This window comes from Notamacropus eugenii, chromosome 1 (assembly GCF_028372415.1).
Source record: "Notamacropus eugenii isolate mMacEug1 chromosome 1, mMacEug1.pri_v2, whole genome shotgun sequence".
Taxonomy (NCBI): Eukaryota; Metazoa; Chordata; class Mammalia; order Diprotodontia; family Macropodidae; genus Notamacropus; species Notamacropus eugenii.
In genome coordinates this window covers 642169901-642184056 of record NC_092872.1, presented here as the reverse complement: position 1 = coordinate 642184056, position 14156 = coordinate 642169901, and positions in this window count along the sequence as shown.

Genomic DNA, 14156 nt, shown 5'->3' with positions numbered 1-14156 from the left:
AGGCAGAAGGGGAAAATAACTGACTTTTGAGATTCTTTTTTTCTCCCCTGTCCTCCCCTTTATCCTCTTCTGTATGTCAGATGCCTCCTAAGTGATGAAAGCCCTCCAGTAGCCAGGATGAAAGAACCCTTAAAGTGTCAAAGGTAGAGTGGTCTTCTGACCAGATGGGCATGCTACAAGTTCTGTAGCAGGACTAGCACAGCTGGAAGAGCAAAGCAAGCTCTAGGTTCTCTTCACGTCCAACTTCGCCATCACATTCTACTCGCATCAAGTGTGAGATCAGAAGAGAAAGCTGAAGAGCCTTGGGTCAAGACAGTAGAGTTGGTTGTTGTGATGGGCATTAGAGTTGTTACTGTTTGTCCTTCCTTCTGGAAGAGGACCGTGACATCAGGGAGGTGATGGCATGACATGCAGGTGAAAGGGATTTAAGTGAAGGAGGGCTGTGCAAAGTCAGCAGCCTCACGTTCTCCTCCAGAGTCATCTGAGTGCAGTGAACAGATATAGCTCAGGACAGGTGGAGATGACCCAAGATGCACTGGGAGACCTTGGCAGGTAGAAGAGGGCTCTATTCCCCTGGGACAGTGGGGTGCTTACAGGTGCACTGGTGAGCTCTCTAAAACACTTGGTGTATCCAGTCATCACCTGTGAAGGGTAGTGTTGGTGAAGGGGGTGGGGAAGTGGCAGGGGAAATTATCCCACTGTCATTAGCCATACTAATTACTTATCAGGATTTAATTTCTCTGAGGCTTTGAACCCTTTTTAGGAGTAGCCTTTCTCCATTAAACATTCAAATGTCAAGCCTAATCAGTGTCTTGGTTGACATCTACGGAAAAAGTGCTAGTCCAGAGAAGAGGGACATTGATGGAGAGAGATGTGGGGGGGCGGGGAGGGAGGGAATGAGTGACAAACTTTGCCAGTGGGGTGGGCCTTTCCACTGCAGAAGGGCTCAGAGGGACAGCCAAACTTTACATCACAAAAGAATTCTATGTAGGAACTGGTGCCTGACAAGCCAAGAAGGGAAGGTCAGATCTGCTAATCCTGTGATGATGAGGCCACAGACCAGGGACAATTTTTCACTCATCACTCTAGGAAGCACATTTCTTTCCCTTCTGTCTTGCTGTACTTCCATTCACCTCTGCTCTTCCTTTAACCCACAATTGGTAACCTGGGGTCTGAGAACTTGGTTTTTAAATATTTTTATAACTTTATTTCAGTACAATTGATTTCCTTTGTGACCCCACGTATTTTATTTTATATGCTTAAAAATCTTATTCTGAGAAGAGATCCATAGGCATTACTGGACTGCCAAAGGGGTCTGTGACACAAGAGAGATTAGGAACTCCTGTGGAATTTGAGAGTTGGAAAAGAATTTATAGTTCATTTAATCCAATTCCTTCATTTTACAAATGAGGAAACAAACCCAAGGGTTGTGACTTGTCCAAGGGTGTCTACAAAGGGGCCCAAACAGAACAAAAATCCAAATCACCTCCCTCCCAGCCCAGGGGTCCTTCACTCCCCTTGACTGCTTTTATGAATAGCTGGATGTCTGTCATGATCTGACCCAGCATCCAATTCTCTTGGGACTTCCAGGGAGTGGCTGTGCATGACTGGTTCTAACCACATGCTGTCTGCTCCTACTTCTTAGCCAGAGCCTGGTGCTTGAATATTCCTATGGGCCTCCTCTTTAGGGATTTAAATCACCATGTCCATCAGGAAGCAATCCCTTCCCTCAAACTACGGAGGTTGCTTTTCTGTGTAGTGGATAGAGCACTGGACCTGGAATCTGGGAATCCTGAGTTCAAACACAGCCTCAGACACTTACTGGCTGTGTGACCCTGGGCAAGTCACTTAACCCTGTTTGCCTCAGTTTCTTCCTCTGTAAAATGAGCTGGAGAAGGAAATGGCAAACCACTCCAGTATCTTTGCCAAGAAAACCTCAGATGGGGTCACAGAGTCAGACATGAATGAAAATGACTCAATAAAAACAGGTATGTGACACTTATTAGATATGTCACCCGGGGCAAGAAGGCAAGTCATTAAACCTCTGCCTTGGTTTCTTTCATTGTAAAATGAGGATGAAGGACTGTGATAAGGATCAGATGAGATAGTATTTTTAAAGCACTTAGCACAATGCCCAGCACATAGTAGATGCTTAATACATCCTTCCTTCCTTCCTTCCTTCCTTCCTTCCTTCCTTCCTTCCTTCCTTCCTTCCTTCCTTCCTTCCTTCCTTCCTTCCTTCCTTCCTTCCTTCCTTCCTTCCTTCCTTCCTTCCTTCCTTCCTTCCTTCCTTCTTTCTCCAAGCCCACACTTTCTTTCCACTATGGAACAACTGCAACCTACGAGGAGGCCAGCAGGGGTCAGCATCCCCCACACAAAGAGCAGCTGACCTGTTGCTGGGTTCCACAATTCGCTTTCTCCACCTCCTGCTGTTTCCCCATCTGCATCCAACTCTGCCACGACTTGGGCTTCGTCATTACGTCTCCCCCCGTTGCTTTGTTTATTGAAGAGGAGCCCAGAATTTCCGCTTCTAACCTCAGTAGCTCGATTTTCTCATTTCTTTCCAACTTTCATAGGTCAGTTTTTTTCCATCCACTCAACAGGAAAGGCAATCCTAGCCAGCCCTATTTCAAACACGTGGGAACAGAGGCTCAGGGGAACGAGCTGGCATAGATGAGCAACCCTGGCACGTTAGCAGGGACCATCGGGTGGTGCCTTGGGAGCTGGAAGGGACCTTGGGGACCATGTAGTCCAGCCTCCTCATTTTATAGAAGAGGAAACTGAGTCAAAGAAATGTTAAATGACTCAGCCAATTAGGTTGTACATTCAGTAGTGGAACTGAGATTCAAGACATATACTGCATTCTTTCCACTGCAAGCTGTAGAGGTTTCTTGTTTGGGTACAGGTTGAATCAGGAGTTTGTTGTATCATGGACCCCTCGGGCAGTCTGGTAATAATTTTTTAAAATGCATAAAATAAAATACATAGAAAAGAAAACCAACGATATTGAAATAAAGATGCATTTTTTCCCCATCCAAGTTCACAGATCCCTTGAAATGCATGTATGGGCCCCTTAAGAGTCCATTAGCTGGACTCAGGTTCGTTTCAATTTTGTTATTATTTGAAAAAGAAGCGGTTGGTATTTTGAGCTGAAAGAAAAGACAACCAGGGGTACAGAGTCAGAAGAATCCCTTCAGAGCAAGAAACCCACAAAAAAAGGCAGGGAGGGGCCCCGACATTATGGAACCGCCTTTAAAATGACCCAAGACATGACTAATGTGAAAAAAGGTTTAATATGAATGTATAAGTAGAGCCTATATCAAATGACACAGCATCTTGGGATGGGGAGTGGGGAGAAATGAGGAGAAAATTTGGAACTCAAAATCTTATGGAAGTGAATGTTGAAAACTAAAAATAAATTAATTAGTTAAAATAAAATACCAAAGAAATAGGGATGGGCTGAGGAGGGAGAGAGCTTTCTGCAATCTTTACTCTGGAGTCTTTAAAATCTGTAAGTAGAGACAGTGACTCAGTATCTAATTGTTTTCATAAAGTTCCTGGCACACACTGAGTATTTAATAAATGCTCCACCTACCATCTTTGTCTCTGTCTCTCTCTGTCTCTGTTTCTGAAAGAATGTTAACTTTTATCTGAAGATGTAGGTGTCTCATGTACCTGACCACACACTGAGTCTGAGTAAGGAGGGTCAAATTCTAGGCATTTGCATGGGTGAAGGTTAATTAGTAATCTAGTGGTTCCTGATCTCTTTGGTTACATCATCTCTGCTCTGTTGAAGGGAGGTTGCCATGTTGATGGTCAGTGCTAAGAGAGTCTATTAGAATAGACAGAGTTTGAGATTGTGGGAAACCTCTTTGCCACTTTCCCATAATCTCAACATCTCATAACTTCAAGACATCTTGAAAGTCGTGTCTCCTGTTCCTAACACTGGATGACCTTGGACAAGTCATATAATCCCATAAGTCTCCTAACCTCTTGCAATCTTTCTTTCCTCATCTGTCAAATGGGAGAGTGGAGAGGAAAGGGATTGTTGCCTTAGATTACAGAGACTCTTCCTTTTTTTGAACTGAGCACCGTTTATAGGTAGTTTCTATGATGCAGCTCCTAATTGAGATTTTCTTTACATTAGAGGCTCAAGCCATGGTCACTTTTCGGTTCTAAAATTTTAGGAACCTATGGACCTTCCAACAGACGCCTACGGAGACCGGAGGGCCATCTGTCCCTCTCAGTTTTCTGAGACAACTATTGCCAAAGGGCCTGTGGGGATTTGGATCCCACAAACCACTTCGAGTGACTTCGCATTTCTTTGCTCCAGGGAGAGTCCACATTTTGCCTCTGTCTTTCGGCACTAATGGATGGTTTGCTTTTCTTTGGATATTTTGTTAGCAATTTGTTCTATCTTGTTTGGTTGCGTGACTTCCCATAAATTAATTAATATCTGATTCCTTCCCCAGGCAAGCCCTTTGGTGGGAATTCAACCACTGCTTTTTGTTGTTATTGTTAGGGTGTGGCGGCGGTGACTCACATATGGCTGAAGGTTGCGGGTGGCTCTGACTTCAAAAGCATTAGGGGCCAAATGTTTTCACATCATGCACTTTCAGGAGGGCCAGATGGTGGTGGCCTTGAGCCGTTTTTCCCCACTATTGTGTACATACAGGTGTCTGTATGTTGTTGACAGCTAGGTAGCTTAGTGGGTAGGGTGCTAAGCTTGGCGTCAGAATGACTTCAGTTCAAATCCAGCCTTAGACATTTGCTGTATGACACTGGGCAAACTGCTTGCCTCAGTCTTCTCAGCTGTAAAATGGGGATAATAAAGACATCTGTCTCTCAGAGTTATTGTGAAGATAAAATTAGATCATAACTCTAAAGCCCTTAGCACAGTTTCTGGCACTCAGTAAGTACTATACACATGTTAGCTATTCCTATTTTCTAAGTTTCTAGACTCTTTGTAGATTAGAGAATGATAGTTGTGAGAAAATGTGACTTTGCTGATTCAGAACATATATACCCTTAGGAGATATTATACACTTAGGTACCCTCAACGCAATGTTCCATGTAGTACAAGTGAGACTGGAATATCAGTTTTAGGGGAGCTCTGTATAGGCTAGCTTAAAGAGAGTTACAAGGGGTAAAGTGGACAGAGCACTGGATCTGGAGTCTGGACAGCTGGTTTGAATTCCAGCTATGCCCCTTCTAAACTATGGGACGTCAGACAAGTAACTTAAGCTTTCTGCGACTCAGTTTCCTTATCTGTAACATAAAGGAGATAGGCTATGTCTAGTTCTATAGTCTATGATCATAAAAGGTTACAGTGCCCAATCTAGAGTAGCCAGGGCTGAAGAGAAGCTGCCACCGGAGTGGTGATGGTTGGTGTGGCTAGCTCTTTCCTTGCCTTTATGAAAGTTCTCCTTCATTTCACTCCTGGCTTGGCTTAGTTGCCAGAGTGGGTCCGGGTCCTGGGGCTCATGTGACCCAGTTGAGGTAGTGCCAGCATAACCACCTACTTGGTTTGCTCTTTAAAGAGGCTGTTGTTGGGATGTGAGCCCACAGGCCAAGAGATGGCTGATTGTACTTCACTGGGCTTATGGGGATTAGGGGAGGATTCGTCAGCACATTACAGGATCTGCCCACGCTACTGAATGTGCTGATTGATGCTCTTGGGGGGAAAAAAACATGGCAGTTCTTAACAAAAGAAAAAATTACAGACCTAGACCACAGACCCAGAACCTCCACTTGGCACTTGACCTGAGTCAAGTCAAGGGAAAAATTACATTTATAATTTGAAAATGTTAGCTGCTATGATTTCTACCCTGATTTGGGATGGGTTATCTTGGTAGCCTCTATTTTATTATATTAAGTCATCCACCTGATGGGACATATGTCTGTCTGCATGACAGTGAGAGATAATCTATTGACAGCAAGTGCAGATTCTCTACCATGTGCAGATCACAGTACAAGGAGAAAGAATTGTAGGCTTTGGCAGCTAGCTAGCAGCACACTAGACAGAAGTCTGGGCCTGATATCAGGAAGATCTAAGTTAAAATCCAACCTCATAAACTTATGACTTATACAACCCTGGGCAAGTCATTTATCATCTGTCTGCCTCAGTTTCCTCCACTCAAATGAGATAATATTTGTAAATCACTTAGCAAAGTGCCTGGCACAAAATAGGCACTTCATAAATACTTGTTCCATTTTCCTTCCCCTTCCTATAGTCTAACTGGTTAGACAAGACATATAAGTACATACAAGTTTTGAAAACACCTAAAAGCCACAATATCTACAAACACAAGTTAATATAGAGTACACCGAACCTCCAGTTCCTGAAAAGTCAGAGTAAAGGAGGCATGAGAGTTGGGGAGAAGTCAGGGAAGGTAGATATGGATAGATTTTGAACAGTTATGCCAGGGGTAAGGGTTGTCCTTAAAGCAGGGCTTACAGGTAAAAAAAAAAACTAGACTGCATCTTTGACAGCATCTACAATGGGGTTGTCTCAGATCTGTACCATCCTTTCTTTTTTTAAATTCCATCATCTGGCAGTCTCTTTTCACTCCTGATTACATTTTGGGGAAACTGAACAAAGCAGCATTTGTATGTTTCCATCCTAGGACATATTTTAATATTATTTTGAAATAGAGGATCAATGATAAAGCATGTTACTCACCACCTAACAAGGAGGTGATGGACTAAATAGGCATAATGAAACATATATTTTTTGAATATGGCCAATGGAGGAATTTATTTTGTTTAAATACGTATATTCATTGCAAGGGCTTTGTTTTTCTTTGTTTAGTCCAAAGGAAGGGAGAGAAAAATCAGGAGAGAAAAATAGATTTTTATTAAATGAAAAATAAATTTAATTTAAAAATTATTTTGGAATAACAAATTCTAATATTATTTTACATCCATTTGCTTGTGATTTGGTACAAATTCACTTAACAAACATTTACTGAGAGCCCCCTACATGTAAGGCACTGTGTTAACTATAGGGGATACAAAAGTAATTGAATCAGTCTTTAAATAGAAGTAACAGAGTTGAACTGTCATTCTTTCTGAGGAAGATGATGAATTAACAATAGTTTACATTGATATAACACTTTATAAAGACTTTTTCTCACAGCAGATCTGTGAAGTGTATGTTGTTGTTCTGTTCATTTTACAGATGAGATAACTGAATCAGAGAGCTTTGGTGATACAGTGACAGGGCCAGCAGATGAACCCAGGTCTTCTCACTACAAAATCAGCATTCCTTCCACTGCGCTATACAATGATGAACTTAATGTTGGTGAATTAAAGCGTATCACTCTTGTTCTAAGACCAATTCACATAAACTTCACCCAGAGACCCTGCTCAGGCCCCAGTCCCACTGACTGATAGCAAAGTCAGGCTACAGACTAGAGAGTAAGAAATCACTCCTTCCACCTTCCACTCATGATTTCTAAATACAATCTAATTCTTCCTAATACCCCTAATTATTTCCACAAAAATAGTAATGTTATAGGGGACAGATAATTGTAGAGGAAGGTGACTTCTCAAAAGTGGAAAGAATGGTGGAGGAAGGTGACCAGCCAAACCTGTAATCACATCACCTCTCAATGAAGTGGTTAGTGGGCCTACCCAAACCCTCCATAAGAAGAAAATACAAGCAGTTTCAAACAATGGTGTGCCAGATTGACTAGGGAACTCTTTATCAACTCCCTCCAGAGAGATAGGAGAGAGACCTGAGAAGAGATTCTAACCCTTTGGAAACTAAGCCCAATCTTCCTCCCATAACTCTCCCAGTCATCTCAAGTCAAAGAGTATTTATTAAACATATATTATGTGCCAGGCACTGTGCTAAGTTCTGGGGTTGCAAAGACAGGGAAAAACAGGATTTGAAGGAGCTCACATTCTAATGAGGGAGACAGTGCATGGCCAGCATTCATGCAGTGCTTTAAGTTTTGCAAAGGTCTTTTTACAAATGTCTTATATGCTCCTCACAATAACCCTGGCATATAGGAGTTATTAGCCTACTTTTACAGATGAGGAAACTGAGGAAGACAGAGGTTAAGTAACTTGCCCAGGGTCATGTAGCTAATAAGTATTTGAAACAGAATGAAGGAAGGAATCCAAAAGAGAATGAAGCAGAAGAAAATATTGGAAACTGACAAGCCTTTTCATTAATGCCTCCAAAGCGAATCCGAGAGCCTCTCCTTCACCAAGTGGCCAGCCCACCAGAACCAGATAGGAAATGTCTTCCTTTATACAGCATAATGATGTTCCCAGAAGCGAGCTTCTAGTTTTCCTCCACATGGACAGGTTACATCAGCCAAGCAATTTGATAGGGTCTGGCTTGTGTGCAGGAACCCCTCCCCTCTCCATTACATTTATTCTCATAGAAGAGGAAGTGCCAGTCATTCAATGAAACCAGAGGATTTTAAATATTTATGAGAAAGATGGATCTCAGACCTGACCCGTAGGGGAAGCCAAATCTCATAGCAGCATTCCAGGTTCTGTAGCACCCTGGCCATTCCAACAGTGAACGTGGTCTATGGGACTTCTTAGTGCTACAAAGGGCCTAGACCGAAGATAGTAAATAGCGAATTTAGAGGTATTTGCTAAGCATTATTTTGGGTTCTGTGAGGAGTGAGAAGGGGTGGGTCTAACTCTGGCACCCTCTTAGTTCAGTTTCTATATTGGGTCATAGGTCATTGAGCAGTTAACAAAAGGAGGGTTACTTAACTCCAACATAGTCAGTATATGCAACATGGGCACCTATCTTCTATAGAGATCCCCCCATTTCCATGTGGAAGTGCAGTCTGTTCAGTAGAAAGAAGCTGACTTGTGCAGTATTCAAGTGTCCACCAAGTTGGAGGGGCCCAACCCCAGATCAGGGGAACCTTTTATGTCCTTGGATGACAAGGAGATTCCTCAACACAACCAGGAAATGACCTCAAGGGAGGCATAACTCAAGCATTGTCCCATGCCCATGCCATTGGAGTCCTTTCGTGTCACCTATTTTTCTAACTCATTTGGGGCGTAGAGAAAGGGGAAACCCTGGTGGTATCCACTCTTATCTCAGGAAGATGCAAAGAAATATATATTCTCTCCTCAGGAAGCTTACTGTCTAGATGGGGAGGCAAAACTAATACATATTAAACATCTTAGGGCACTAAGGGTTCCACAAGAGTGCCAACAAGAGGTAAATCAGGCAGGGTTGCTATTAACAGATAAGGACTATGGCAGAGGTGAGGCTTGAAGGATGGGCAGGCTTAGAAGGAGTAGAGGAGAGAGGGAGGCATTAGTCCAGGCAAGAAGAGACGCAAAAGCAAAGAAACCAACCTGGGAATGAGCTGGCATTATGTGGGAAACAGTGAGTCATCCATTATGTTATTTGCTTTGAGGACTTACGCCAGTCAAACCACTTGGCTTTTGAGTTCCTCTCTCAATACTGCTGACTACAGAAAGCCTGGGAGACCACCTGGCAGGAAGACTATTCGATCCATTAAGACGTCTTTTTTTTTTTTTGGTCTCAGAGCAGACCGATAACCCAGCCACTGGGATGTGGTTGGAAGACTGACTGAAGTGCTCAGGGATGAGTCCATTAGAGCCAGCAGCAGGTTTGCTTTTTTCCAGCTGCTATATGGAGTTTCTGCCTGAGTCATTAGGTACTTTGAATGCCTATATGTATGCATCATAATCCAGATATTTTGCATAAGGCAAAAGAGAGAGGAATTATCCTAAACCAAAGCCTTGCTTGTTTCTGCTAGTTCATCCCTGACCTACAAATCAAAGTTTTTGCTTCTGGGATTCACACTGTCCTTAAATGCCTTGTGTATATATGGATTTTAGGACCACAAATCTAAAGCGACAAGGGATATCAAAGGACATGTAGTCCAACCCTTTTATTTTACAGATAGAGAAACTAAGGCTCAGGGAAGTAAATAGTCCAAGGTCACACAGATAGTAAGTGACTGAGGCTGGATTTGAATTCAGATTCTCCAACTCTAGAGCCCCAGATTCTGCACTATATCACCTTTGAGGCAGCTAGGTCAGTAAATAGACCTGGAATCAAGAAGACAAGTTCAAATCCAGTCTCAGACACTTACTAGCTGTGTTATCCTAGGCAAATCATTTAACCTCTATTTGCCTCAGTTTCCTCAGCTCTAGAAATGGGGCTAATAGCAGCACATATCTCTCAAGGTTATTGTGAAAACAAAATGAAATAATATTTGTAAAGGACTTAGCACAGGCTTAGCACAGTCCTAGCACATAGTGGGTTCTATCTAAATGCTTATTCCCCTCCCTTCTACTATGTAGTACCAGGCAATATGTAATAGATTAGAATTTAGAACTCTTTTCTGGAACAAAAAGTATCTATAAGGGTGCCATTTTGGTATTCAGTCATTCTTGCTAAAGATGATACAGACTTGTAGAAAACCATGAATATAAGCCTCATTGATTTTTCTTATAAACAAGATCTCAGGTCCCTGAAGGGTCCAGATAGAAATCACAAATCTTACAGTCATGTAATGATTAAACATCAAATTTTATTTTAAAAAAAGTAGGTGATAATGCAGTCACATTTGGGATATTTGGCATCTCTACTTAACCAGATGTCATTATGGCCCATGTTTATTTCATTGCTAAAGACTCTAGACCCAGCATAATTACTAATGTGCCATTGAAGAAATATAACCAAACTTCAAAGAACTATGATACTGACCTTGGTTGGAGTACTCACTATCAATTTATAGCACTCTTTATGTTTACGACTATTCCACCAAGACCTGACCAGAGGTCATTATGGCTGATCATGGTACCATTTGTACAAATGACCAATTATACCAGTGACTGAAATCCAAGACAAGATGATTTTGCTCTTCTGTCTGTCCCAGAGCTATAAACCCAAGGTTATAGTGGTTCCATTAGCGTGACTATTTTTGATCTCATCAGAATGCTATGTAATGGGAATAGTGAATTATATTACATTATGCAAGGCATAGAGATATAGATGAAAGTACTTGGAAATCAATCAACAAATATTTATTGGGTACTTACTATTGCCAGATACTTGCTATTTCCATCCATGCATGAAAAAGAATAGTGAATTTTTTCAAATTTTAACTCATTAAAGAACTTCTGGAGTTGTACTGTCCCATAAAAGACAAAGACTAGAGATCTCACTTTATGTAAATATGGAGAGAAGGGAGAAGTTAGGGTTATTTACATGGAGTACATATGTAATTGATGGGAGTACTGTTTTAGGCACTACAGAAAATTTAAAAAGAGCAGAATATTCTCCTTGGAGAAACAAGGCTAATACAGATGTAGTAGTCAGCATACAACACAAGGCTACTTATAACTAAGTGCTAAGATGTGTGGTATATGGTTAGATAGATAGGGTGGGGCCAGATTGTGGAGAGCTCTGAACAGCAGCCTTCAGAAAGCCTAAAGGTGTCAAAGGAAAAATATAGACTACAGAAACAAATTTCTCACTTAAAGTTTATCTGAGGAAGAGAAAAGTGTTTCGAGTTCTGGGATTTCTTGTACAGGAATAACAACTCCAACATAGGCCATTTTTCAGTCTTGCTGCTTTGGGGCATTATGGGTACCATGCAGAGGTGATGGATAAGATGCTCAAAGTGAAAATAGTCCCAAATTCTTAATTCATTGTAGCCACATTACTTTGAATAATTCAGGCAGGCAAATATTTTTTCTTTTTCCAAAAACTTGATCTGCAAACCTGCCATTTCTATCCCTGTCTACCCTAAAGCTGATTTTACTTCCAGAACAAACAACTCTGTGTCTCCCCTCTCTTCCACAAAAGCACCAGCATACTAATCCTTATTTTAAGTATGAGCAGCCAAATCCTCCTTGCCTTAGAATTTAATGGAGGCAAACTTAAAAAAAATTTAAAGGAGTCTAGACCTAAATATTTACCATTTCAGCAACATTTTTAAAGTCAGCCTTGTGTTTTTGAAGCCACAATGTGGCAGGTCTGGCCACTTACTTTCTTTTTTAAAATAGATTTTTATTGATAACTTATTTTATATCATTAGATTTCCCCTAAATACCTCTCCCTTCCTGTCCCTGGGAGTCATCTCTTATAACAAATATTTTTTAAATTTAATTAATTTATTTGTTTCCAGTTTTCAACAATCACTTCCATAAGTTTTAAATTTTCTTCCCCTCCCTCTCCCCTCCCTCCCTAAGATGGCATGCAATCTTACATGGGTTCTACACACACATTCTTATTTAACACATTTTCACATTAGACACGTTGCACAGAAGAATTAAAATGAGTGGAAGAAACCATGAGAAAAACTAAATCAGAACAAAACATAGCACAAGAGAAAATAGTCCGCTTTATTCTGCGTTCTGATTTCATAGTTCTTTCTCTGGATGTGGATGGCATTTTGCCTCAAAAATCCATTGTGAATGATTTAGGTACTTGCATTGCTGTGAAGGGCTGTCAGAAACAGTCTTTGCACACTGTGGTTGTTGCTATGTATAATGTTCTCCTGGTTCTGCTCACTTCACTCAGCATCAGTTCATATAAATCTATCCAGGTATTTCTGAAGTCCACCTGTTTGTCATTTCTTATAGCACAATAGTATTCCATTACATTCATATACCACAACATAACAAATAATTAAAAAAAATAAAAAGAGGAAGAAAGGAGGAAAAATTTCCCAAACCTATCAATATTCTGGAAGTAAAAACCTTGACATTATATGTTTTGCATTTGTGCGCCCTCTACCCCCACTCTACAAAAGAGTAGTGATGGAATCCTAATAAAGCTGCCCCGATGTTCTAACTTCCTTGGAGGCCCCACTGAAAAGCAGGCCCACTGCCCCTACCTAGCCACTGCCTCCTTCCAATAGCTTAATTTCTTCATATATGCCTCACAACTCACTACAACAGGTATGTCTGTGAACTCACTTTTCTCACAGAAACAGCGGGTGTGTCCATGCACTCAACCACAACCACATCCATCTAGTCTCAGACAGGACAACAATACTCAGCCAATCAGAAAGCAACACCCCGAGGGTGCCCAAGCAGTATGTGGACCCCAAAACAATAGAAGGGACTATCCCTAAGTAGGGACCTGGGCAGTAATAGTAAAGAACTGACCAAGAGTGAACTTACAATGTAGAGAGGTTTATTATAATATCATTATCATACATATATACCCCGCAATGGGTTTTTCTGTATGTATTGTGGGTAATCACATGCACAGTTCCATGTATTGGTGGGACCTCTCCCAAATTACCTAACAAATCTCTCCTGCCTTTTTAATATGCATAATTTTTGTTGTGTAATAAGCATTATTACACTATAAAATTGCCTGTATTGTCTTACCAAGCTACAGGTTCCTCTTGGAACATAGCCCACCTTGTGAGAGGCATCAGTCTCAATAAATGCCTATATTTGAAATGGAGGTGTTCTGACTCTGAATTCTTTGAGACGGCTCCACCACAACACATCATGAAACCACAACAGCAGGATAAAGTGTCTTCCCAAATCTCTGGGGCTAAGCTTGTTTCTGATAATTTTGCAACATCGATTTCTCCTTCCTTTAACTCTCAACTAAAATCCCATTTTTTACTAGAACCTTTTCCCAACCCCTCTTAATTCTAGTGCCTTCCTTCTCAGTTATTTCTTTTTTATCCTGTACATAGCTTACTTTGTACATATTTGCATGTTATCTCCCCCTCTTCTCTGATTAGATTTTAAGCTTCTTGAGGGTGGGGTGGATTATTTTTTGCTTATTTTTGCATCCCCAGCTCTTAACACAGTGTCTGGAGTACAGTAAGTGTTTAATAAATGTTTACCGATGGATAGATTTTGGGGTTATTTATTTCTATTTATATTGTTGTGATCTTTCCAGGCTTCTCTGTATTTACAGTTTGTTTAATCATTCCCCAACTGATGCTGCACACTTAATTTTCAGGGGTGGTTATCCTGTCTGGAGTCTCCTTGACATGTTTATGTGGACAATCACTGTCCACACTGTCCATACTGCACAAGATGTGATTGGGGACAACCCTAAGATGTGGTGCCATCCCAGTCCCTAAAATCAGATGTGTTATTTGGGTAATCGCTGCTTGGCAGTGAGGGAACAGCTAAGGATGGTGGGCCAGTTCTCTTCCATC